The sequence below is a fragment of the Megalobrama amblycephala genome, linkage group LG9 (genome assembly GCF_018812025.1).
Source record: "Megalobrama amblycephala isolate DHTTF-2021 linkage group LG9, ASM1881202v1, whole genome shotgun sequence".
NCBI lineage: Eukaryota > Metazoa > Chordata > Actinopteri > Cypriniformes > Xenocyprididae > Megalobrama > Megalobrama amblycephala.
In genome coordinates this window covers 6,648,757-6,675,142 of record NC_063052.1, presented here as the reverse complement: position 1 = coordinate 6,675,142, position 26,386 = coordinate 6,648,757, and the positions used below count along the sequence as shown (strand labels likewise).

At 37.6% G+C, this 26,386-nt stretch overlaps 1 long non-coding RNA gene across 1 annotated transcript; it reads right to left on the bottom strand.

Moving 5' to 3' along the window:
• Positions 1–25,358, bottom strand: LOC125276297. Its single transcript, XR_007186621.1, has 3 exons — positions 25,169–25,358; positions 22,908–23,006; positions 1–676 (listed from the first exon to the last, which is right to left on the bottom strand). It is a non-coding gene; the product is annotated as an uncharacterized LOC125276297 (long non-coding RNA).
• Positions 25,359–26,386: the final 1,028 nt, after the last annotated feature.

The following is a 26,386-nucleotide window of genomic DNA, read 5'->3' as shown; positions in this document are numbered from 1 at the left end:
TTTGTGCGCAAAAACAAAACAAAAATAACTTTATCTAACGATTTCTTCACTTTTCTTCTAAGTCATTCTCCTATGCTGTTTACGTTCAGCGCTTCCAAGTTCTACATCAGAACAGCGACTCATTATTTGCCGGCTAAAAATGAGTCGCTGTTCTGAGCCGGCGTTCTGACTAAGCAAACAAGTTCCACATCCTCGTTTTCTCTCGTCTTTAACATCATTTGTCTCGTTGTCTGGTCTTCCCTCCCTCTCTTTCCACTCTGCTCTAACAGTGCTGGCACCTGTCACTGTTTGGCATCTCTGTGTTGGATGCAATCAGATCTGGTGTCAGTCAGTGGCCCCTGTCTGGCCTTCGGCCCCAGTCTATCTGCCCTGCACTGTAGAAGGAAGCGTTCCGTCTCATCGTCTCCCCTGCCTGCTGCCTCGTCCTCTCATGCTCCCTCCTTCCTGTCACCCCAAACCCAGCCCAGGCAGGGGCCATATGGCGTCTTCTGCCTCCCTTCTCCAGCCCCGCCCCGCCCCACTCTGTGGTGCATTGAGACAAATCTCTTTCACCCCCTGAGCCACGCTGTCTCACATTCCTGTGTTCTCTTCATCCTGCCATCCTCCCTTCCTCTGCGCCTCTAGGTCTCACCATGCTGCTCTCTTCCCTCTGGGTGCACACAGGCACTGTGTTAGTCTGGGTGGGGGGTTGTGTAGGGAAGCACAAAGGAAAAAGAAGATGAAGATGTTAGATTATTGTAGAACAACACTATTATACTGTGCTAATACTTATAGAAGTTGTTTAAACAGAACTTAAAATTCTATCATTTACTCACCCTCATGTTGTTACAAAGCTGTATTTGCATGGAACAAACAAAAAAAAAAAAAGGAGATTTCTGTTTGGCAATGAATCTTAAACTTCTGACAAAGTTCTAAAAGTGGCCGCAATTTTAATTAATTTATTTTAATTACATTTAAATTAAACATATATAAAAGAAAGTTGACCCTTGCTTGTATAAATTACAATTCAAAAATATTTATTTAATTACATAAAAAATGCATTTAAATAAAATTATAAATATGATTAAAGGCTTATATGCTCTCTAAATAAAAGTAATTTTTTATTTGAAGTTTCAGTTATTTATATTTTATTTCATTTACGCATTTTGAAATTGTCTCTCTCTATATACATATATCAATTACACTGAGTTTACACTGAAAAATTACTAATCCGACATTTTGTTGTGTGGCACCCAGAACTTAACTGAGAATTTCACTGAACTGAAATGTAATGAAATTCATAAGTGTGAATTAAAATTTAACTAGAAAAATAAGGTTTGTGAAGACAAACTTGGAAGAATCCTCAATTTCCCAGAATGCCATTCCCTGTTAATCTTCTCTAAATTGTCATGGGGTTATGCGCAACAAACTTCTGTATTCTGTAAAACAGGTTGCTTCGCTTCATGTGCTTCATTAAATATAGAGCTGTTTTACTGAAGACGCCTTCAAAAGGAGCTACCAAAGATAAGCATAACCGATGCCCATCGCATATGCAGATTGATATCTAAAAAGAATTTTATTTTTCTTCTTCTCACTAACATTCGGATATTCAAACTGAATAAAACAGCAGCTATGTTAGCTGATTACCTTAAAAGGATAGATATTGCTGTTAAAACTTTCTCTGACAAGCGGATGCGTTAAGACGCTCAACATAAAGCCTTATCTGTAAACTCAACTTCATTGATTCCAACTTCCTGTTGGGTGTGGTCGGTTTCATTTGAAGGGATTTAAAAGACGCCAATTCTTAAATCTTGAATTTTGCTTAACCCTAATACTGTAAAGGCTTGTTTGGGTTTGTGTGGTACTATTTCAATTTTGTGTGAGACTATTAATAACATAAAGCTCTGTCAATAGTGCTAGGATGATTTTTATTGTACAATGTGACATAAATAACACTGATGTCACATAGTTTGCCTTCAGCTTTGCCACTGGGGTCACAATCTGACAAGCAGCAATGATAAAGGACAGAAAAAACACAGTACACTGCTCTAGGCAGAATGCTGCTCTTTTGCATACAATGAAAGTAAATGGGGACAGATGCTGTCAATAAATAAATAAATAAACACATAAATCACAAAGGCACTTTAAACACTATTCTTCTTTGAACATGATGCGCTTGCTTGAATATACAGAGGTGTGAATGAACTAGGAGGTTTGAAAGGACAAGAGGATAAGTAAATGACAGAATGTTCATTTTTGTCTGAACTATTCCTTTTACTTAACAAATATCAATAAGAATGGAGGCCTGTGATATAAATATGTGCATTTACTCCAATCCAAATAGAAATCAATGTGCATATTTTCCTAAATTAAGACAACAACCATTGTGAAAGCCACTGGAAGCAGTCTCTGCATGCTCAGAGATTCCTCACTGTAAGTGTTCAGCCTGTCAATCAGCCCTCAGCACAAACACATCGCTTTCATTAACATCTGCAGGGTGTGTTCAGAAGTCATTTGAGGGAAATATCTGCTCAGTTTCACACACACACGCTCAAAAAACATTTTCTCTGCCACACAGGCCACCATTTCATCTGAAGATTTATGAGTGTGTCAAATAGGAGTGTGAGCGTCGTGTGGATCCTTGTCACAGTGCCACCGGTGGGAAGAAGTCAGCACAGGAGCCATAAACATCACTGGGGCAACCTCTAATAAAGGGTGAGACAGAGCAAGAGGCCTCCCCAATCACTCACTCACAAACACAAAAATACTCTATCCCAAAATCTAGTGAGCCACCTCACCTTCTACAGCCTTCTAAGAGACAATTCACACAGGACGTTATTGCATTCTACTTTGCTATTTACAATGTTATTTATTTATACACTACCATACCATTCAAAAATATGAGGTAAGAAAGAATTTTATTTTTGAAAGAAATCATGAGTTTTATTCAGCAAGGTTGCACTATATTGTTCAAAAGTGGCAAAGACATTTACTATTTCAATTTCAAATAAATGCTGTTTGTCTGAATCTGAAAAAAGTATCATGATTTTCACAAAAATATTAGCACAACTGTTTTCAACATTGACAATAAATAAGAAATGTTTCTTGAGCACCAAATCAGCATATTAGTATAATTTCTGAAGGATCATGTGACACTGAAGACTGGAGTAATGATGCTGAAAATTCCGCTTTGACATCACAGGAATAAATTACATTTTAAAATGTTTTCCAATACAAAACATTTATTTTACATTTTAATAATATTACAGTACATAATATTGCTATATTGCTTGGTGAGAATAAGAGGCTTTAAAAAAATTAAAAATACCGTAAAATTATTTGAAATGTTGGGTGAAAATGAATAATAATATTTGAATTTGCAAATAAATGATTTAATTGCAAAAAAATTTTAATAGCCAGTATTGGACGACATTTTTAATTAACATTCAGTCACCTTGAATTATTCCCATGTCTCATTGCAATGCATTTGGGGATTATTTTATCCATGAATGATACATGCAACATTGCCTTATAAGGCCTGTTCCCACCAAGGACAATAACTAACAATAAGTATATATGTAAAGATTTATATCTTTGAGAATAGGGAAGTCCAAACCACAACTATTACGAAAAACAACACAGAGGAATGAAGGTCACTGTGATTTTCCAAGTAAGACATGTTCCTGTATCAACATATTTTGTTTATCCTGGAACAACATTCCTGTCTGAAAATTTAGTCCTAACCCTCTCCGTACCCCTAAACCTAAACCTAACCCTACCCATAACTTATCCCTAAAATCAGAGAGAAATCATAGGTGAATAACACTGATATAGAAGCACCTGACGCTGGTTGTAAGCCTAAACTTGACATACTGTAAACTTGTCCCTCAAATCTGATTGGAATGTTGTTGCAGGAACACATTGTACTTGGTGGAATCACTTTCAGCTGATTTTTAGCAATGAAGAATGATACAAAAATTGACAGCCAATCAGAATCTAGCTGACTCAAGCTCAGCTCAAGCATTTAAAATGTTAGACAATATAACTTCAGCTTGCACTTATAATAAACAATGTTATTGTCTGTTTGGTGTGAACTATAATGTAGTTATCGTTCTTAGTGTGAATGAACCTTTAGAATTTGACAATCACAGTATCATATATCTCACCCTTCTCTTTGTCTCTTTCTTTCTTACTCAGAATATTCTTCCACACAGATACAAACACACCTCTCAAATTGACACACTAACCAGCTGACCCATGACAGCTTCAGTAGCTTCACTTAGCAGTGTGTAACTGTAAAAGCCCACAGCTCTAAAGTGCACGTCATGAGTTGTGTGGAACTGTCACATACGATCAGAGCAGATCGGAGCGGTGCCTTAATCTGAAAGCGAGACAGCAGAACGCTTGAGAAGAAACGGCCTGATCAGAGTGATTTAGGGGACTCGAAGTATGACAGACTCAAGACTGCAGCAAATAAACTTTAAACAGTAGTGATCACCGCCTCTGACCACAGGCACAGCCATCTAACCCCTGCCAAAGAGCATTTACTCACTGAAGGAGAAATCACTTTGAGTGACGTGCAGAAAAGGAGGTCTACATGTTCCTCACTACATTGGGAACCTCTTTCAAAGGACTGTCATGGTTAATCAAGCTACATTTTCTTTTGGTCGATTCTAAAACTCGGTGAGTTGCCTACAGATGAAGCCTTTTGAGGCACCGTATAGGAACTCTTCAGACACAAAGGCTGTTCTCAAAGGTAGGATTAAAAAAAAAAAAAGTTTATTTAAAAATAGATTATTTTACCCAATAATTATGTGTGCAATGTATTTATGCTTATTACTGTTTAGTGATGTTCGATTCTTGAACAAACTGTTGTTTTAAGAGAGTAATCTGTCAAGCCAGTTCACAGAATCGAACTTTAGTTCCAGGTTGATAATGCACGACTCGCATCCCAACTAGCACGCATCCTCATTAAAGGTGCCCTAGATTCAAAAATTTAATTTACCTTGGCATAGTTAAATAACAAGAGTTCAGTATATGAAATGACATACAGTGAGTCTCAAACTCCATTGTTTCCTCCTTCTTATATAAATCTCATTTGTTTAAAAGACTTCCGAAGAACAGGCGAATCTCAACATAACACCGACTGTTACGTAACAGTCGGGGTGTACGGCCCCAATATTTGCATATGCCAGCCCATGTTCCCAACATTATGAAAGGCATTAGACAAGGGCAGAACGTCTGGATGTGTGCAGAGCTGAATCATCAGACTAGGTAAGCAAGCAAGGACAATAGCAAAAAATGGCAGATGGAGCAATAATAACTGACATGATTCATGATAACATGATATTTTTAGTGATATTTGTAAATTGTCTTTCTAAATGTTTCGTTAGCATGTTGCTAATGTACTGTTAAATGCGGTTAAAGTTACCATTGTTTCTTACTGTATTCATGGAGACAAGAGAGCCGTCGCTATTTTCATTATTAAACACTTGCAGTCTGTATAATTCATAAACACAATTTCATTCTTTATAAATCTCTCCTACAGTGTAGCATTAGCCGTTAGCCACAGAGCATAGCCTCAAACTCATTCAGAATCAATGTAAACATCAAAATAAACACTGTACTTACACGATTAGACATGCTGCATGACGAACACTTTGTAAAGATCCATTTTGAGGGTTATATTAGCTGTTTGAACTTTTTTTATGTTGTTTTAGGCAAGCGCGAGCTCTTGGGGCGTGGAGCACCAGATTTAAAGGGCCACACACCCCGAATCGGCTCATTTCTAATTATGCCTCAAAATAGGCAGTTAAAAAAATGAATTTAAAAAAAATCTATGGGGTATTTTGAGCTGAAACTTCACAGACACATTCAGGGGACACCTTAGACTTATATTACATCTTTTAAAAAAAAGTTCTAGGGCACCTTTAAGCAGCACTGAATGAGCCAATAAGCATGCTCAGATGAGTTATTGAAACAAAAAAATGGTTAGAAATGAATGAATCAAAAAGAACCAAATGAGCTGGTTCTAACTAGTAACTGTTAGTTAGAACTGGCTTATTCAGTTCTTTTTGAATCGGACATGACCGAAAAGCTGACATCCAACTCTGCTGAAAATCGCATAATTACTGAGTAGGTACTTCTTAAGTATATATTTCACAAATGTTAAAAAAGTATGTTTTTTATAGTATGGATTTGTGTAGTACATAATTGTGTAATCCGTACATAGTACTACATTCGTGCTAACATCGACCTCTATCAGTCCAAATCAGTCACTAAGAGGTTTCACGACAATTAGAAAGCTCTGCTTTCTTAGAGGTCCGCTGTCTATGTAGCTCACTAGGTTTTGGAGGAGAGTTGTTATCAGATATTGGCTGCATCTGAATATGCATGCTTCCCTACAATAAAGATGAAAAACAGCATGTGAAAAGAGTACTATGTCTGAATTCATAAAATAGCAGGCAAAAAGTACCCAGATGACTTACTACTTCCTGGCGAGATTAGTGCTCATCCACTGGACACTTCCTATCCCATGAGGCCACAGGAGAGGAGTTGTGAATGGCAGTGAAGTGACGCAACTGATGCTGTAAGTCACATGACAATGACAACATGACCAGTGTTGAGGGAGGTTACATTTAAAAGTAATGCACAACTATATTGTGTTACTCAATTAAAAAAGTAACTAATTGTGTTACTTAGTTACTTTTTACGGAAAGTAATGCATTACTTTACTTTTTCTCATCTGAGCTGGGCTGTTTGTTTGTTTGTTTTTATAACAACAAAGTATATATTCGGCAAAAGTACAGGCCCTTTCACACCAAAAGTGAAATAAGCCTCAGACTGAAGGAAATGCAAATGCAAATTCACACCTGTACAGTAGAGGCCGCAGCTCAAACAAACAAGCATTTCAGCTGTGCTGCCATTCTGGAATACAGAAGAATAGGACGCAGGAGAAGAAGTAAATGAGTAAATATATGCTCACATTTAGTTTAGAACTATTCTATAATAACCATCATGTTTACACAGCGCACGAAACGCCTCTGCACTCCTGATTTCTCTCAACATGGGGACAGGAGAGGTGTCAGTCATTAAATGGAAAAAAGTAACTTAAGTTACTTATTTGAATAAGTAAGTATTTTGTTGTAAATTTAAAAGTAATGTGTTACTTTACTAGTTACTTGAAAAAGTAATCTGATTACGTAACCTGTGTTACTTGGAATGCGTTACCCCCAACACTTAACATGACTTGTAGTAAGGATTACATTCATACTACACACATACAGTAGAATACTTTTTAACAGTCACAAAGTAATTACTTATTCAAAAGTACTCGACTTCGGACACAGCCATTGTCTCTTATGTTCTCTGGAATATTCTGAAGTGATAACTGCATACAGACTCCAGCATGTTTTGCTGCAGGATGGCTTTGAATAATGTAGCTCCTGCTGCATTCATGCACAGCAACAGTAAAAATCCTAGCCTTGCGAATGGCCGTTAATTGACTCCAACGAACATTTTCTGCTCTGTTAATTCTGTTAATGTTGCACACGCAGCTCTTTTCTCTCTACATCACCAGCTGCTTGTCCATCTTCTTCATTATCCCAGCTATTTCCATGCAGCTAGCACACATCACGATGTAAATCTGTAGACTGGCCAGTATGCGCCCAAGCTCATCAGTTAGACTGGCTACTTTATGTTTATTACTCAAGGGAATGAAGACTGAAGACTGGACTAGTTTATTTTGTGGTTCATCTAATTTTATACTGGAAGATACGCTCAGTTGCAAAGGTTAAATTAGTCTCACAGTATATGGGGTGTCGAATTGATTAATGGTCAGATTAATTCTTATTCTTCTCAAAGGCTTGCTTTAGTTTACATTATAAATTCAGACAAAATGCAAGGGAGAAAATGCAAAATGCAATCAAAACGAGGGAATGAATTAGTTCAACATGGCCACGATTTACTAAAACGAGGGAACAAATTAATAAATCATGGGAACGAATTCTTAATTCATAAAATGAGAGAATGAATTGTTAATTTGTGGCCACGATATATATATTTTTGTTGGCATTTCATATACGGGGCTCCATAGTATTTAACCGATTAGCGAGATTTGCAGTTTGCAGTCGGGCGAGTTGAAAATGGAAACGCTGGAGAAGTTTCTGCTTCCCATAGTGACAATCGTGCTGTGTTCGCGTACTTTATCACAGATAAAGTGGATTAGATGCAATAGCCCATTTGTCACATACACACACGTTTCAGACATGTTCATGTAGCAACAGAAACACTAGTCAATACTTTATGTAGCTTAATACAGCGACTAAGCCTATAATTCAATGGTGAGGTCATTGATTAACTCATCGATAGGCAGTAATTAGAGCCAGCCAATGAGGCCACTCTTGACCTTAAACTCGCAGATGAGGTCATATTGAGGTAATCCCTTAAAAAAGTAATTAATAAGATCAGTGACATGGCAATGAAAAGTACAGTTTGCACAATTAGTTCCCCTTAATTGCCTTATTAGGCACTTAAAATGATCAATTACATAATGAGACCACCAATGAAGCAAAACTTGATGTGATCAATGAAGTCACATGTTTGTTTACTCATTAAATCACTAATGAACCTCAGTCACTAAATATAAGGTTATTAATGTGAGACATTTTTGTACAGCCATCGGTTAAATAACCAACATTCTCACAGACGAGTGTTTCACAAATACACTCTAAGGTCATCTATGCAATAATCAATGGGATAATAACTGAGGTAACCAGTGAGATCAAAATAGGCTAATTGTTGGCTAATAAATGAAGCCATTGAGGAGTAAATCAGTGAGTTTATCATTGCTGTGATTGTATAGTTCACATTTTCATCTGTTCAGTCAGTTTTAAATGTATCGTAAGTGTTACGTAAGTTCTCAGAAGAGAGTTGACGCCAATACCAATATCAAAGATCACTTTCTTTCCACAGGTCTTTAATATGTTGTGATCATCAAAGGGTGCTGGCAGAGCTCAGCCTCAGGCACCAAGCATGCTTTTACACACTCTAGCTGGATGACATATCACGTCAAAAGCCCTGTGTAAATTATGAATGAAGCAGTTACCAATTACCATCATCTCTTCTGTTTGATGCCACAGTATTGATGAAAAAAGATCAAGGCATGCTTGTTATGTGCGTGTGTTGTCTAGATGCATTCTGATTTTGTTTGGGGGGGGGTGGTAAGTTTTACCTCCAGACAGCTTAAACTGACCTTGCATTCGTGTTGTTGTACCTGAAGACTGAAATGAAAGCTCAGGGACCCCATCTGTTCCAGTGTAATGACTGTGCTATTTGAAGGCAGGAAAGGTTCGTCTGGAGCAGCTGGTATCTTTCCCTGTGACCTTTTAGCATTCCTTCCCTCGCCATCTGACAGATGTGTCAACTCGATTATTTCAAAAGAGCCCTGAATAAATAACCGATTGTGAACGGGGGCTAACCTGAAGCGATGGCGAAACATGGCCGCAGCTTTTCTTCTCACAATAAAACACCTAAAAAGCACGCAAGAGACCAGATGGCTGTGTTAAAACGCTTCGGCGGGAGTCGCGGAAGTGCGCTTACTTTTCGTTCCTCATGGTAGTTTTTGACTAAATGGCTTTTTTGGAGCGGTGACTGGTGGGCCTACTCTACAGGAGTGAAGGAGGACAATGGGGTGAATTGAACGCCATTGTGCGTTGTTTGCCCTTGGAGCCAAACTATTAGCCAGTGGAAGGGGGTGGACAGGCGAGCGAGAAGAGGGCCTGGGGGGGCCTCAGGTGTTGCTCGGTGGCACTGAATGGATTCCCTCTCAGGCTGGAAGCACACAGCTGAGGAGGGCTGCTGTCGAGGGCGGGGGCTAATTGACTCACTGAGTGATTGGAGGACTGTGAAGAGGCGACCGCAATCAGACCTGCTCTGATAGAGTTTGATGCCTCCCTAAATAGTTTTCAAATGGAGGAGCAGGTGCTGTTTTCAAGCAATCCGAATGCCGGTGTGTGTGTGTGTGTGTGTGTGTGTGTGTGTACATGTGTTCGTTCCCACAGTGAAGGTGAACGTGCTCACAACGCGTTGACGCTTAGATGTTGTTAGTGGTCCAAGCTGGAATAAGCCCGTCCCATATATCATCCGTCGGTGTCCTTTATACCCAGCTTGGATCCAATCTTGAGGTTTTTGATGCTTTGTAAGCCCACAGGTCTGCAGGGCCTGCACCATGATGGGTGCTTTAACACTATTTTGTCAATCACAATCGCTTTGATGTATAGGAGTAAAGCTCCTCATCAATGCAGCGCACCTTCGGGGGTATTAGGGGCTCTGTCATGGCACGCGGCTTTACGGAGGCCTGTGCAGACAAATCTGGCTGTGATGAGAAGACTGGAATGTAATTTGGTTATTCCCTGGAGACGGCACACGTGATGGAGCTGTACAACTAAAGCAAATGATTCCGATAAACCAATCCTGCACCAATTCTATAACCAGTCTGAAACTGCCTATCCAAAGTTTATCTTTGATACTTGTTCTGCTTTCTGTACCTAATTAACACAAATTAATTGACTTCATCAGCTGTTCATTGTTGCAATTCTATGTATTCTAAACACAAAGAACTTATTGTGGTTTTGTTCTTGAGAAGGTCTTGTCATACCACAGCAAATATTATAGCTTGAAATGTAACACTTCAAGATATTATTTGGTTGATTAAAGGTGCCCTAGAACCAGTTTTTACAAGATGTAATATAAGTCTAAGGTGTCCCCTGAATGTGTCTGTGAAGTTTCAGCTCAAAATACCCCATAGATTTTTTTAATTCATTTTATTAACTGTCTATTTTGGGGCATCATTAACTATGCACCGATTCAGGGGCTGCTGGCCCTTTAAATCATGCGCTCCCTGCCCCCCTGAGCTCTTGACTATAATACAGTGCATTTACAAAGTTCACACAGCTAATATAACCCTCAAATGGATCTTTACAAGATGTTCGTCATGCATACTGCATGCATGCGTCAGATCATGCGAGTCTAGTATTTATTTGGATGTTTACATTTGATTCTGAATGAGTTTGAGGCTGTGCTTCGTGGCTAAAGCAAACATTACACACTGTTGGAGAGATTTATAAAGAATGAAGTTGTTTATGCATTATACAGACTGCAAGTGTTTAAAAATGAAAATAGCGACGGCTCTCGTGTCCGTGAATACAGTAAGAAACGATGGTAACTTTAACCACATTTAACAGTACATTAGCAACATGCTAACGAAACATTTATAAAGACAATTTACAAATATCACTAAAAATATCATGTAATCATGGATCATGTCAGTTATTATTGCTCCATCTGTTATTGTTGCTCACTTTTGTTCTTGCTTGCTGACCTGTTCAAATAAATAAGCCTTTCAGCTGTGCAGGAATTCTGGAATACAAATGAATAGGATGCAGGAGAAGAAGTAAATGAGTAAATGTATGCTCACATTTAGTCTACTCTAGAACTAGAACCAACTATAACCCTCATGTTTACACAGCGCACACAACGCCTCTGCACTCCCGATTTCTCTCAACATAGGGACATGTAAATCAGTAATTGGGAAAACAAAGTAGCTTGTGTTACTTATTTGAAAAAGTAACTCAGATATTTTGTTGTAAATTTAAAAGTAATCCGTTACTTTACTAGTCACTACTAGTCACACATATCTCACGTTACTTGTAATGCGTTATCCCCAACACTGATATGCACTGATACAAACATGATTCATCATATAAATAAAAGAAACAATTCTAAGTTATTAAGTTATTAATTTGATGTCAACTATCTCAAATTTAATCTCAAGCATGCTGTTCATTGACATTGTCGTCTATTTGCTACACTAACTTTTGATAAAACTTAATTTTGCTGCAAATCTGTTGGTATGAAAATGACATAACTTGTGTAAAAATTGACAGAAAATATTTTCAAACAATATGAATGTTTTGATAAATAATTATTACCATTTATAATATGTTAATATTTAAATTTGAAAAATATCATTTTATTATGTATATATTTTTACATAATTCCTTTAGATTATCACCGTTTACACATGTAATTATATTTATGATGGATTTTGATACTTTAATATTAAAAGTCTGTGACACAGCTTAAACAATGAATGTTTATACAAATCAATTGAAAGTAGCAAAAATAAAATGATGAAGGCATGGTAAAAAGTTTATAAGAAGGACCAGTGTGAACTTCTGGTTAAATAAAAATCAATCCCTAAGACACAAAAGTGCCTGTAGTTGAAGAAACACCTTCATAAAAACACACAGTCAACCAGAACTTGATTTGCTTTGTCCCCGAATTACTCCAAATCATCAACACTAAACTAATTACTTTGAATTGAGACGTAAAGGCCTCCAGAGTTCAGCACGCGATGCTGACCTGCTCTAACACGAGATCCACCCCTGAAGATCCAGAGAGCTCCGTCCAGCACTCTGCCCTCTGTGCCTGTCAGCAGGGCTTCTGGTCCTCGTTTGTCATTTCTATTGATTCAGGGGAATGACAGATGGTGATTATGGGAGCCTGAGACAGATTGCCTTTATGAGAGTGGCTCACGAGCCAGCCATCTCTGCTGCCGTCTGTGCCAGTCGTATGACTAGCAATCGTACTGTGCGTGGCCAGCACTGGGGCAAAGGCATGGTGAGCCATTCTGTCATTAAGATCTACAATCAGGCGTACACCACACCCCCTTTTTTCTCTGCCTTATGCAGGCAGTTAAAGGGTCTGTAAATATGGAAGAATGACCTGCTTGTAATATTTGGAGTTACGTTTTTCTTCTGTTTGGGATTTGTCAGCAAGCAGTCGGCCAATTCGAGGTTTTCACTGTAAATTGTTTTGTGAATCATTCATCCGCTGCCACTGTGCTCCAGTATATTCCTTTACGTGTCCTCTGCCAAAAATCATATGAAAATGTGGGTCACTAAGCTATTCACTCGTGTAATTTATCCAGACATTGTCCAGCTGTGGGCTGTGTTAGCTAGCGCGAGGACCGGGATGCAATCTCACCCTAAGAGCTATTTGTTAGATTGTATGTAATGCATATTAGATGGGCACTTCAGCAAACATGTCTTTGTGCTACAGTACATACATATTTCACAAACGCCAAGCCATGAAAGATGAATTGTGTTTCACTGCAAAAACAGAGCCACTGGAGGTAAACTTCCTGGCATCCAGATGGGCTTAGGAGTCACAAAAATGGGTTTGAGATTCACAAAAATTGTGATAGATGCCCTTTTTATCTTTCATTTTTTTTCTAAATGTTTGTCGCAAACATGCCATCTACTTCTGAATTGTCATATTCAACTGAAATGTTACAACAAAGCCTCAAGCCCAAAATGTTTCCTACGGCATTCCAAGAAATGGAAGCTCAAAGGATCATCCCTAATTATGGCTCAAATTCATCTACTCTGACTAAATTGATTGAGTCGCTGTGGTTTATTGATGAGCCAGCATATCAAAACACCCTGACAGCACAAATGAGCTCAATGTCACATCGGTGCAATATACACTTTGCAATTATAATATAGTTCAATTATAATATAATTCCATAATAGCCTTAGGGCTGGGTAAAAATATTGATTTTATGATTAACTGTGAGCTTCGTATGAACAATTCCAACAGATTTTTTTAAAATCCCAAGACTGATCATTTACTGTATGCCCATGCAAGGCTGACAAAACAAACAAAGAATGTTACTGTGAGCCCAATTCACATGCAAATGACTTATGAATTGGTTCTTGAAATAGGGCTAATCGATTCTAGTAAAAAATCATGTTAACAAATATTTTGGTCACTATTTAGATCATGATTATTTAACACCATTACTCACTGACTTTAGAAACATCATGCATTTTTTGAACTTAAAAAACTTCTTAAAGCTGCAGTCCGTAACTTTTTTCGTTAGAAATTATCCAAAATCAATTTTTGAGCAAGTACTTACTAGGTAAGCTTGTAATAATGTTTTCTAATTCGAGTGGTACTGGTAGGTTTCCACGGGAAATTCGAGCATGCCACGTACGTCTTTGCGGCATTACGTCACATGTATTTACATAAAGAACGAGTCCCAGCTAGTAGACTATATGGTATGTGAGGATGCTACAGGTGGTGGATCATTTACAGCCTTTTCTCACAGCAGCTTGAACAATTAAACTTATGATTTTGATGGCGGATTGTATGGTATGACAAATGGACAATTAGAGATTAGAATGTACAGAAACTGAAATCTACAGGTAATGCTAATACACACTAAATACACACAGTCACGCAATGCTTATGTTGTTAACATTAACAATTTGAGAACAAAGTATAACAATAATGATAATTTGCACGGTTTGATGTGATATAAGCTAAGCAATCATTAGATTTAATCACCATTGGTAGTGTGATTTACTGTAACGCTTTTTTTCCCCTCAGTTGGTCCGAACAAAAGTGGCAGATATGTTACTTAAACATATCTGTTTAAGATATGAACCGTGCCGATGCACAACCCACGTAAAGATGATAATTCCACAAATAACTGCAATTGCAGGTTTCTAACAGAGATGGCGACAGAGGCAAAACCTACGGACTGCAGCTTTAATGGAGCGAACTGATAAACAAAATTGAGATAAAATAAAAATAAATATATACTTCTTATACTTTTAGGAAGGTGATGTAAGGGAAGGGGATGAGCTAGATTTATAGTTTTAGCAGAGAAAAAAATATTGTAAGAAAAAAATGGGCATTCTAACTGAAAGATAACCAAATGAATCAGAATCTAATCGAATTTGAATCAGAATTGGAATCCAATTCAAATGAATCTGTATTGATGCCAATGCCGATTCCTAATTTTCTAAATGTTTGTCACAAAGTTACAAAAACATGACATCTCTTGCCATCTACTTCTGAATTGTTATATTCAAACTAAAGCCTCAAGCCCAAAATACCTCCCACACAATCTCACAGTAATTCGTTACTATTTCATGTTTTGCTTAATTGAGGGCTAAATCGTATATATTTATACGATCTCACTCGTACATTTTTGCACGATCTGTTCAAAACGGGTACGTTTAGGGGTAGGGTTAGGGTGGTCCTTCATAATGAGTTTCTTTTAAAAATCACTCATTTTTGTATGATTCAAATTGTACAAATTCATACAAAAATCGCCACCTCGCACGTTTTCCCGTGAGATCAGGTTGAATAAATATTGCCTAAAGTAGGCCTATACCAAGAAATGTAAGCTCAAAGTATCATCTCTGATTATGGCTCAAATTCATGTACTCTGACTAAATTGGTTGTGATAAATAAAATTAAAATATTCTTGGGCTTTTAGGGAGGGTATGTAAAGGAAAGGGATACACTGGATTTATACAAGTATTAGCAGAGAAAAAAATAACAGGAAAAAATGAATGTTGAAAGATAACTAAATGAATCAGAATCAAATCAGAATCCAATTAAAATGAGTGCTTTTGAATATGAATTGATGCCCATGTATTTATTATGCTCTTACTTTTCTTACAAGCATTTTAAAATTCCTACTTTTCCTAAACAATAAGTGATTTAGAAATTAGACAGTTCATCACTTAAAGACAACAATATAAAAACAATTTTCTTATTATTGTTTCTTTTATATAAGTTGCTGCAGGGTATCTTTCATCCTTGTACTGACCTTTACGCTCACAATCTGTAACCACTGTTATTAAGAACAGGTCACTAGTTCAACTATTACCATTTTGTATACTTTAAATTATCCATGAAACCTTTTTCATCAATGCAACTAAGTTGTTTTTAGCTAAATTCAGCTTGAGGAAAAAAATGGCATTTTTAAGCACAGAAATATACACTTAGTCTAAACAAAAGCAGTAATAGCTATATGCACAGACACACTGTAATTCCTTATGTTTATGATACAGCACACTGAACATAAGAGCTTTCCTGAAGTAGCCTCTCACTGCAACCTCAGTCTCATGGGCCCTGTGATGTAAATGTGGACATAAAACTGCTAAGCAAATGGGGGGCTAGTTGCTTAATTGGGTTTTATTGAGCCTTCTGGTTCATTTGAAGGTGGGAGTTAAATTAATACCTCAGACTTGCCATGTTCACTCTGCGAACAGTCAATATTCACAATCCATCATTACCATTACTGTCCGTTATTTAACACTATTTATTATGCGTCTTCACACCTTTAACTTCACGCCTGTAATATGGGACATTCATTTCAACAACACAGAGGATCTTCTAATGTCTCACAATACAAAAAGAACACATTTGGTATCTGAACGCACTAACGATTTAACGACTTTTCATCCCTATTGTGGCGTATATCCGGTGGGTGTTGAATTAATGATGATTTTAATTGGGACAGACCACTCAAATATGATAAAAGGTTATCAAGCAGAATGCCCAAGCTGCTCTTTACCAAATAATGAAAATGATAAATACTTTTGTGTTCCACAGAACAGAGAATATAGGTTTAGAACAACGTGAGGCTGTATTTATGATGACAGAATTTGTATTTTGAGGTGAACCTTCCCTTTAAATAGAGCATATTTTTAGCAGTCCTCAACAGCAAAGCAACATACGTTCCACATTAATAGAAACAAATTGCAAGAAGCAAATGAAAAGAAAAGAAAAAAGACTGGCTTCACACTGACCATTAGCTGTTTTAGGAGGAGCACTACTGCCATCTAATGGGGATGTAAAAATCAACTCCTCAAACTCCTTTTCAACACAGTGATATTAATATCATTTTATTTGTCTGGTGACTTTATTCTCTGTTGTTTTCTCACTCAAATATATTGGAAGTGAACAAACCCCTGCTGTCAAGTTCCAAAAAGCCTTCCCAAAAGAGTGGAAACTGTAACTGAAAGCATATACTTTTGGCCATATAGCAACATCAAAATCATTTAGACATGCAAATAGTACATGCATACAGTAGCAAGTCTGAAGTGAAAGTGCTTTTCTCCATTCAATTCACACAGGAGGAGACTGCAAACATGAGAAATACTGTAAGTCAAGAGAACTGTACATTCTGATAACTCTAACTCTCTGTGTTCTTATGTGTTTGGATATGCCATGTATGACAGCACTAGATGACACAATTTTGCATTTTACACTTGGAATGGACCCACATAATATGCACAGCAATAGACTGACATCACATGGGGGGGGGGGGGCTTTTTTCAGATGCAACCTTTCCTCTCCCCCAAGTGAGTGCACTATAATTTTCAGGCTGTCCTAAATGTGAAAGGATATTAATATGCGTTTACATCTGTCTTCTATTAATATTCATGCCTGAATCCACATCTCTACACAAAGCCAATTTTCTGGCCATCTGGGTTATGGCTGGTGGAGGTGATGGATCCGTTTTTATTTGCAAGGCAGCAATACATCATGAATTCCCTTTTCCGTCGAGGTGTTGTGGAGCGCCTGAGCAAAAAGTGGAGGATTTTAATTAGAAAATAAAAGATGGGTTTCATTGAGACCCCCATCTCCCTCCAGTCTTTCTGTGAAGCACAGCAAAAAAAATGCAAACATGCCCCCACATGAAGACATCGAGATTCACATCTGCTTTCAGTGGTCTTAAATGGCAGATCTGAACTTTTGATGAATTTTAATATATTAATTAATATATACTCAAGCTGTAAGGATGGATGGATGGATGGATGGAAAAAGTTGAAGGATGGATGGATGGATGGAAAAAGTTGAAGGATGGATGGATGGATGGATGGATGGAAAAAGTTGAAGGATGGATGGATGGATGGATGGATGGATGGATGGATGGATGGATGGATGGATGGATGGAAAAAGTTGAAGGATGGATGGATGGATGGATGGGAAAAGTTGAAGGATGGATGGATGGATGGATGGATGGATGGATGGATGGATGGATGGATGGGAAAAGTTGAAGGATGGATGGATGGATGGATGGATGGATGGATGGATGGGAAATGTTGAAGGATGGATGGATGGATGGATGGATGGATGGATGGATGGATGGATGGGAAATGTTGAAGGATGGATGGATGGATGGATGGATGGATGGATGGATGGAAAACATTGAAGGATGGATGGATGGATGGATGGAAAACGTTGAAGGATGGATGGATGGATGGATGGATGGATGGATGGATGGATGGGTAAAGTTGAAGGATGGATGGATGCAAAAAGTTGAGGGAAGGATGGATGGATGGATGGATGGATGGATGGATGGATGGATGGATGGATGGATGGATGGAAAAAGTTGAAGGATGGATGGATGGATGGATGGATGGGAAAAGTTGAAGGATGGATGGATGGATGGATGGATGGATGGATGGATGGATGGGTAAAGTTGAAGGATGTATGGATGTATGGATGGATGGATGGATGGATGGAAAAAGTTGAAGGATGGATGGATGGGTAAAGTTGATGGATGGATGGATGGATGGATGGATGGATGGATGGATGGATGGATGGATGGATGGATGGAAAAAGTTGAAGGATGGATGGATGGATGGATGCATGGAAAAAGTTGAAGGATGGATGGATGGATGGATGGATGGATGGATGGATGGATGGATGGGAAAAGTTGAAGGATGGATGGATGGATGGATGGGAAAAGTTGAAGGATGGATGGATGGATGGGAAAAGTTGAAGGATGGATGGATGGATGGATGGATGGGAAATGTTGAAGGAAGGATGGATGGATGGATGGATGGATGGATGGATGGATGGATGGATGGATGGATGGATGGATGGATGGGAAAAGTTGAAGGATGGATGGATGGATGGGAAAAGTTGAAGGATGGATGGATGGATGGATGGATGGGGAAAAGTTGAAGGATGGATGGATCATGGATGGATGGATGGATGGATGGATGGATGGATGGATGGATGGATGGATGGATGGGAAAAGTTGAAGGATGGATGGATGGATGGATGGATGGGAAAAGTTGAAGGATGGATGGATCATGGATGGATGGATGGATGGATCTCATTTTAATTATAAAGGAACTTCAATATCTAAAACAACAACAATACAAAGAAATCTATCTTTTACTATCTAGGGAAGCACAATATTAAAATTCCATTTATTTGATATTTATAATTATAATTAATTTTTCATATGGCTGATAAATTATGGATATTAAATTTTATTTAATTTTTAAAAAATATTTTAACAAAACACTAAAATCTAAAACCAGTTGTTTAATATGCTACCAGTGAATTTAGTCATTATAATTAATAAAAAAAAAATGAATATTCATTTTGAGATTTGGTAAAGACTACATTAACAGTGTAATTAAATTATTAGCGTTTTAAAGATGATATGAGCATTATATGATAGCAAAGGTACTCTAAATGTAAAAGTAGAGTTAATTAGCATGCACAATTAAATATTTAATATCGATCGATATCGATAAATTAAAATACAATCTCTATTATTGTCCGATAACCGGTATGGTGCCGATATATTGTGCATCTCTACTAATATGAAAGCACTTTGAAAGTTTAACTACAAGCATGTATTTGAACTGTGATGGTCCTATATCAGATACTAAAAAGAGGGTAAATCTCCAATGTAACCTCAGAAGTCAGTCTTTATCGGAAAACATTTGGTAAGAACGACGGTCAATCGAACCACTGTCGCACTGTTATTACACAGACATCAATTATTGGAATAGTACAGCCAGTGTGCTTCTCAGGGGACCGAGCGCTGTCTATCAGGCACGGACACTTCTTAATGATTAATGCTGAGAGTTACTCCATGAACTCCAACTGCATACCCATGGGGCTTAGAAGCCTCACAAAATGACCAGTTTTATTGCAGTGCTGAGAATCAATTATGCTAACAGTTTCTAACGAATGCACTTCAGGGAAACAAAGCTGCACTCTTGGCAATTTCATCAATTTGCATATTGATGACATAAGGACAGTTTTTGCAATGCAAAAGAGAAATACAGCGAAAATTATGCATCTCAAGTTGACTTATAAAAACACATTCGATCTATTGCTCAGGCCACTGTACCTCACACACACACACACACACACACACACACACACACACACACACACACACACACACACACACACACACACACATATATTAAACCACACAGGATTGAGCAGTGTTTCTGGAGTCTGAAGTCATCCTCAATTAGCCGGCAAAGCAAGAAGTTCTGGAAGCACTCCAAAACGACCTCTCTAGGGAAGTGATAGATATTGTGTGTTTAGGAGGGGCAGTCTATTACAGCGAAGAGGTTAACGTGCAGTAAAGATGTGCTCAGTTGTTTGCGTCTGTGTGATGGCCGCAGTCTGGCAGCATCACCGGCTCGGAGATGCATTAAGGTAAAAACGCAGGGTGGGGAATCTGGCTGGATGCTCGAGCACAATAAAGATTGCTATTAATATTAAATGTGGGATAAATAAATTATACATGCATGACACTTATGTGGAGTGGACTTAAAGGTACAATCAATTTTAAGGGTATGAAGAGAATTACATGGCTGGTTCAACTTTGGCTAATACATGTGCACTTGTTAATTTGCCTGCGCATTTATATTCTTAGTAGGTACTTTCTTACCTACTGTAGCTACTTACCATAATGCACACACATCATGAAAGGGCCAATTATCAAGGGTACATGATGCTATGCAATGCCTCATTGATGCATATAGTCTTTAGTCTACATGCTACTATGCATATGGGGAAGCTCTTACAAGAGGGTGAACGTGATATAACATGTTCCTAGATCAACATCTTTGTTGATCCTGGAACAACATTGCAATCAACCAATCAGATTTGAGGGACAAGTTGAGGCTTACGAGTGTTAGGTGCATTAGTGTTATTCACCTATCATTTCCCTCTGATTTTAGGGGTAAGTTATGGGGAGGGTTAGGTTTAGACAAGTTTTGGACTAAATTTTGGACAGGAATGTTGTTCCAGGAACATGTCTTACTGGGCAAAATCATGGTGACCGTCACAAGAGTGATATCTAAGGTTTTGCATAAATGTTTTTCCTCACATGTCAAAAGTTCAAAAGTGTCTTGAGGATGATCTTGTAAATCTTCCTCTGTATTTTGTTTATAAATGCTGAAACTTAGCTTTTTTTAAAATTAGCTTTTTTTTTAAAAGTCATTAATTGGATATGTGGATATGTTGAGGAATACGTGTGACCAAATGCAAAAATGTTTATAGAAATAATATGAGATGGAAGGAAAATTATAGTTTTTGTGAGAGAACATGAACTAGCTTATGGGAACACAAAAGTTTTGCCAGTAAATGCTAAACTGTATATGGAATAATATGAAATGGGAAGAAAAAAAATATTTCAATGTTTTTGCGCATACATGAACACAAAACGTAAAAAGTTTAGCAAGTGAACACAAAATTTCACAGGGGAATGAAAACGTTCTGCAAGCATACATGAAAGCATCCAAACACATTTTTTTTTTCCCTTTTCCATCACCATGTCCTCTTAGGGGCTCCACATTTTTGTGTTCCCAACTTACACCATATGCCAACTTGCCCACAGCTAATGGTCAACCTGTGTCCAATAAACTGACTTTTTTTTTCGTGGACAATAACAACAGAAATATTCAAATGTTTTTATAGTCATGTCTTTCATTCTCAAAAATGGGGAGTAGAAATGTGACAACTACTTTTAGTTTGTGCACTTTTATGACAAATAATTAGCCAAGATTAATTATTAATTATTATTATTATTACTACTACTACTACCAGTAATTTGTTTTGTTATTTTATCTTAATTTAAAAGTACAAATGTCACAGCAGCCTTACTGAGCAACGTTGCAAACAGTCCCTTTGCGCCACCTGGTGGTGATTTCAAGAACAAGCGTCTCATGTCACTGGGTTGTATTCAACGCCGCGGTCTCCCTTTTCGGACCCTTTTAAAGGGTTAGTTCACCCAAAAATTAAACTTATGTCATTAATGACTCACCCTCATGTCGTTCCAAACCCGTAAGACCTCCGTTCATCTTCAGAACACAGTTTTAGATTTAGTCCGAGAGCTTTCTGTCCCTGAAAATGTATGTACGGTATACTGTCCATGTCCAGAAAGGTAATAAAAACATCATCAAAGTAGTTCATGTGACATCAGTGGGTTAGTTAGAAGTTTTTGAAGCATTGAAAATACATTTTGGTCCAAAAATAACAAAAACTATGACTTTATTCAGCATTGTATTGTCTTCCGGGTCTGTTGTAAATCCGGGTTCACGACTCCCCAGTGACGCTGCTGACGCGTTATCCGGTGCGCCCGAGTTTCGTTTACAGTCTGAGGGAGACGCACGCTGTATTCAAGCTATTCTACATTGTTTGTATTTTGGTATTGCTATATTTTTTTAAATGGTGCGTAAGTGTGCATGTCGCAGATATCCTAATCACCAAAAACAACGACATAAAAGTGCATTACCAACGCCGACAGATGAAAGGATTCAATGGAATCAATTCAATGGAAAGGATTCCGGAAGAGAATACAATGCTGAATAAAGTCGTAGTTTTTGTTATTTTGGGCCAAAATGTATTTTCGATGCTTCAAAAACTTCTAACTAACCCACTGATGTCACATGGACTACTTTGATGATGTTTTTATTACCTTTCTGGACATGGACAGTATACCGTACATACATTTTCAATGGAGGGACAGAAAGCTCTCGGACTAAATCTAAAATATCTTAAACTGTGTTCCGAAGATGAACGGAGGTCTTATGGGTTTGGAACGACATGACGGTGAGTCATTAATGACATAATTTTCATTTTTGGGTGAACTAACCCTTTAAGTTAGCCACACAACAGATTTTAAAGTCACCATAAAATCAAAAATAACAATTCTAATTTTTTATTAATTTATTAGTATTTCTTATTAATGATTTATCTGTGCACATCGTAATTTTTTAATTGTAATGTACCTTCATAACCTTCAATCAGAATAACTTCCCCTGCCTCTTACAGCAACACCTCTATTCTCTTCTCTGATGATGTGTCTACTGGCGCGAGGGCGGGGCAACCTGTCAATCACATGAGATCACATCAATAGCAAACCACAACGATTCAATGAATTCCCGATGGACAAAATCAAGTTTTGCGCTACATTTTTTCTTGTTCGAGAAGCGTTTCACTTGGATATACACAATAGGGAAGAAAGGACTATTGCAACTTTTGTTTCATGCTGACTTTAAAGAGCCACACCACATTTAAAGATGCAAAAGAAGATGTCTTGGGACAGATATGCAATCATGATATGAGTCAGAATTAAATATACAATGAAGGAATGATTTCTAAGAGAGTATTGTTTGTATGTTAATGAAACTATTGCATTGATTCTCCTAGATAAATCGACATCACGCGGAGCAGACCAAAAGCATCAGCATAAGGTGGGCCTTGCATTTTAAATGAGAGCAGAATGAAGAAGTAATCAGCAGAAGGTTTTCTCTAATTTCATGTAGATGCTGACAGACACCACAGAGCGCATAATGACAGAAGCAGGCAGGCATGCGGACACACTGCTGCCGGTGATTGGTGGGGTGTAGGGACCGTAGAGATGACTTGACACCCTTAGAGAGCACAACACTGATGAGGTCTCACCTGCAGGCAAGAAGGGCAATGCTCAAAGGCCCGATACCTCTCTCGCTGGGCCCTAGACAGCCAAGGCTCCTGACATATGTCATTCCCAATCTGTTCAGCGGGAACACTTCTTTCTGACATAACCTGTCAGCGCGGCACAGACGGCCACCAACATGAAGCTCAGAGAGCTGTGTTGATGCAACCCACTTCCTGCTAATTGGTGTTTTTGTAATAACACCATCTGTTCCTTAAGAAAGTCAGACTCTGTCTCTAAGAGGACACAATCTTCCAGAACAAATGAATACACCAGACAAACAATGCAGTATTTTTGGGCTGAGGGCAACTTCCACAAGGTGAAGTCTGAAGATCTAAGGGGAAATAAGAAGAAAGCTGTGTTCTAAACATCTGTTCGTTCCTCACTTCTAATGAATGTATCATATAAGCAGTGATGTACGCTTTAAACAGACCAACCCTGACTTCAATCTAAGCCCATATTATATATTTCATGCACTCATACAGAAATAATAACTCAAAAATCACCTCATAGTGGAAGCCTGCAACCTACATGCATGCATTATATAGAAAACACACTTTTAAGTATAGAGGATAAAAAAAGAAAGGGGGGGGGGGGGGGTTCATACAAACAGATTTATAAGTACGGCAAGAAAGATATTGTCTGCCATCTAGCGGAAAATAACTATTACTGCACTCCACTGCATAAAACAGACATATCTGCTTTATATTATAGCCTACTACTAGGCTATATAAGTCGCCAAACATTTTTATAAATGGTTTGTAATCAACATTATTTCTTAAAATGTCATATATGGTCTAGCTATTGTGATATAAAATGCAGTTGTTGTGATTAAACAAAGGTTATCATACAATGACCCTGTTTAGTTTTTAAATTAAGTGCCATTCTGATTAATAAGGATTTTTATTGTGGGAAAAAAAGTTGAACAGGTTTCACGCCCGGTTGAAATATTTCTGTACATGTAATGTGCTTATTCCAAATGTACTAGCCTGTTTATTCTTGCAATAATACTGACTCGCTCTTGCCATTTACTACGTGTATTATCTTGGTCATTTTTTGACAATATTTTGGCCATTTTTGTACATGTAATCAGCATATTCCAAATGTACTAGCCTATTTATTCTGGCAATAATACTGAATCGGTCTTGCCTTTTACTGTGTATTTTTTTTGGTAATTTTTTGACAATAATTTAAACATTCATTAACTCTCATTCATGTGCTTAACAGAATCAAACAAGAGCGCGAGGAATTTTACAATGTAGGCCACTAACATTCAACGTTTATTTTTATTTATTTATTTATTATAATATTAGTAAAGTCTCCTCAACGCTTCAAAAATGTTTCTTCAATAGCAAGACTGTCACACAACTGAATTATAGCCTCTTTGTTTAATACACCGTTGGGTAATCTACTCAAAAATATCTAGCTAAGCTAAATTCTTAATATGATAAATATTCATAAAAAGTCATAATGTGTCATTAGCACTTATATCACAACAATGCACCTCTAACCCCTTTAGTGTAGGCTATATTGGTACTTAGCAGTGCACGTGCACCTGTAACTTCACCTTACCTGAATATGTGTTTGTACAATTGTGTTGGATGTCTTCGACGTGGAAGAGCTTTATCTTCGGACTGCAGAATAATTACATATTTCTGCTAATAACTGCCATGACACAAGATGGAAGAGTGAACTATTTAGCGTTAAAGGTACAGCACAACGCGCAAAGTTGCCTCTATGCAGTTTGGTGACCCGCCCAGGTGATTCGGTTGAACGAGTGAGTCAGTTTGAATGAGTGAGTCATTTACAGTACGCTAGAATCGCTCCGATCGATTCAATTGGCTTGTAACATGGTCATTCATTCCTGAATTGGACTTTGATTCTAAACATCAGACAGAGAATACTGTACACATGTATGCTATTTATTGCTGAAATATTGTCAAGAAAAATAACTTCAAGGATTAGTTCACTTTCAAATTAATAATTTTCTAATTATTTACTCACCCCCATGTCATTCAAGATGTTCATGTCTTTCTTTCTTCAGTCGAAAAGAAATTACGGTTTTTGATGAAAACATTCCAGGATTTTTATCCATATAGTGGACTTCAATAGAGCCCAAATGTTTGAATGTCAAAATTACAGTTTACAGCGATCCCAGACAAGAAATAAGGGTCTTATCTAGAGAAACCATTGCTCATATTCTAAAAAAAATAATAATAAAAAAAAATAACCATAAATGCTCATCTTGAACTAGCTCTCTTCTTCTTCTCTATTTGAATTACAGCATTGTAGACACTTCTAAGTGTATTACTGCCCTCCACAGGTCAAAGTTTGAACTAAATTGTCATATACAATATGCTAGTGCAAGTATATAACAATTAGTTCAAACTTTGACCTGTGGAGGGCAGTAATACACTTAGCAGTGTCTACACTGCTGGAATTCTATTAGAGAAGAAGAGAGCTAGTTCAAGATGAGCATTTATTGTTAAAACTTATATAATTTTATTGTTTTTTTTTTAGAAAATGTGCAATGGTTTCTCTAGATAAGACCCTTATTCCTCGTCTGGGATTGTGTAGAACGTTTTGAAGCTGCACTGAAACTGTAATTTTGATCTTCAACCGTTTGGGCTTCATTGAAGTCCACTATATGGAGAAAAATCCTGGAATGTTTTCATCAAAAACCTTAATTTCTTTTCGACTGAAGAAAGAAAGACATGAACATCTTGGATGACATGGGGGTGAGTAAATTATCAGGAAATTTTAATTTGAAAGTGAACTAATCCTTTCACT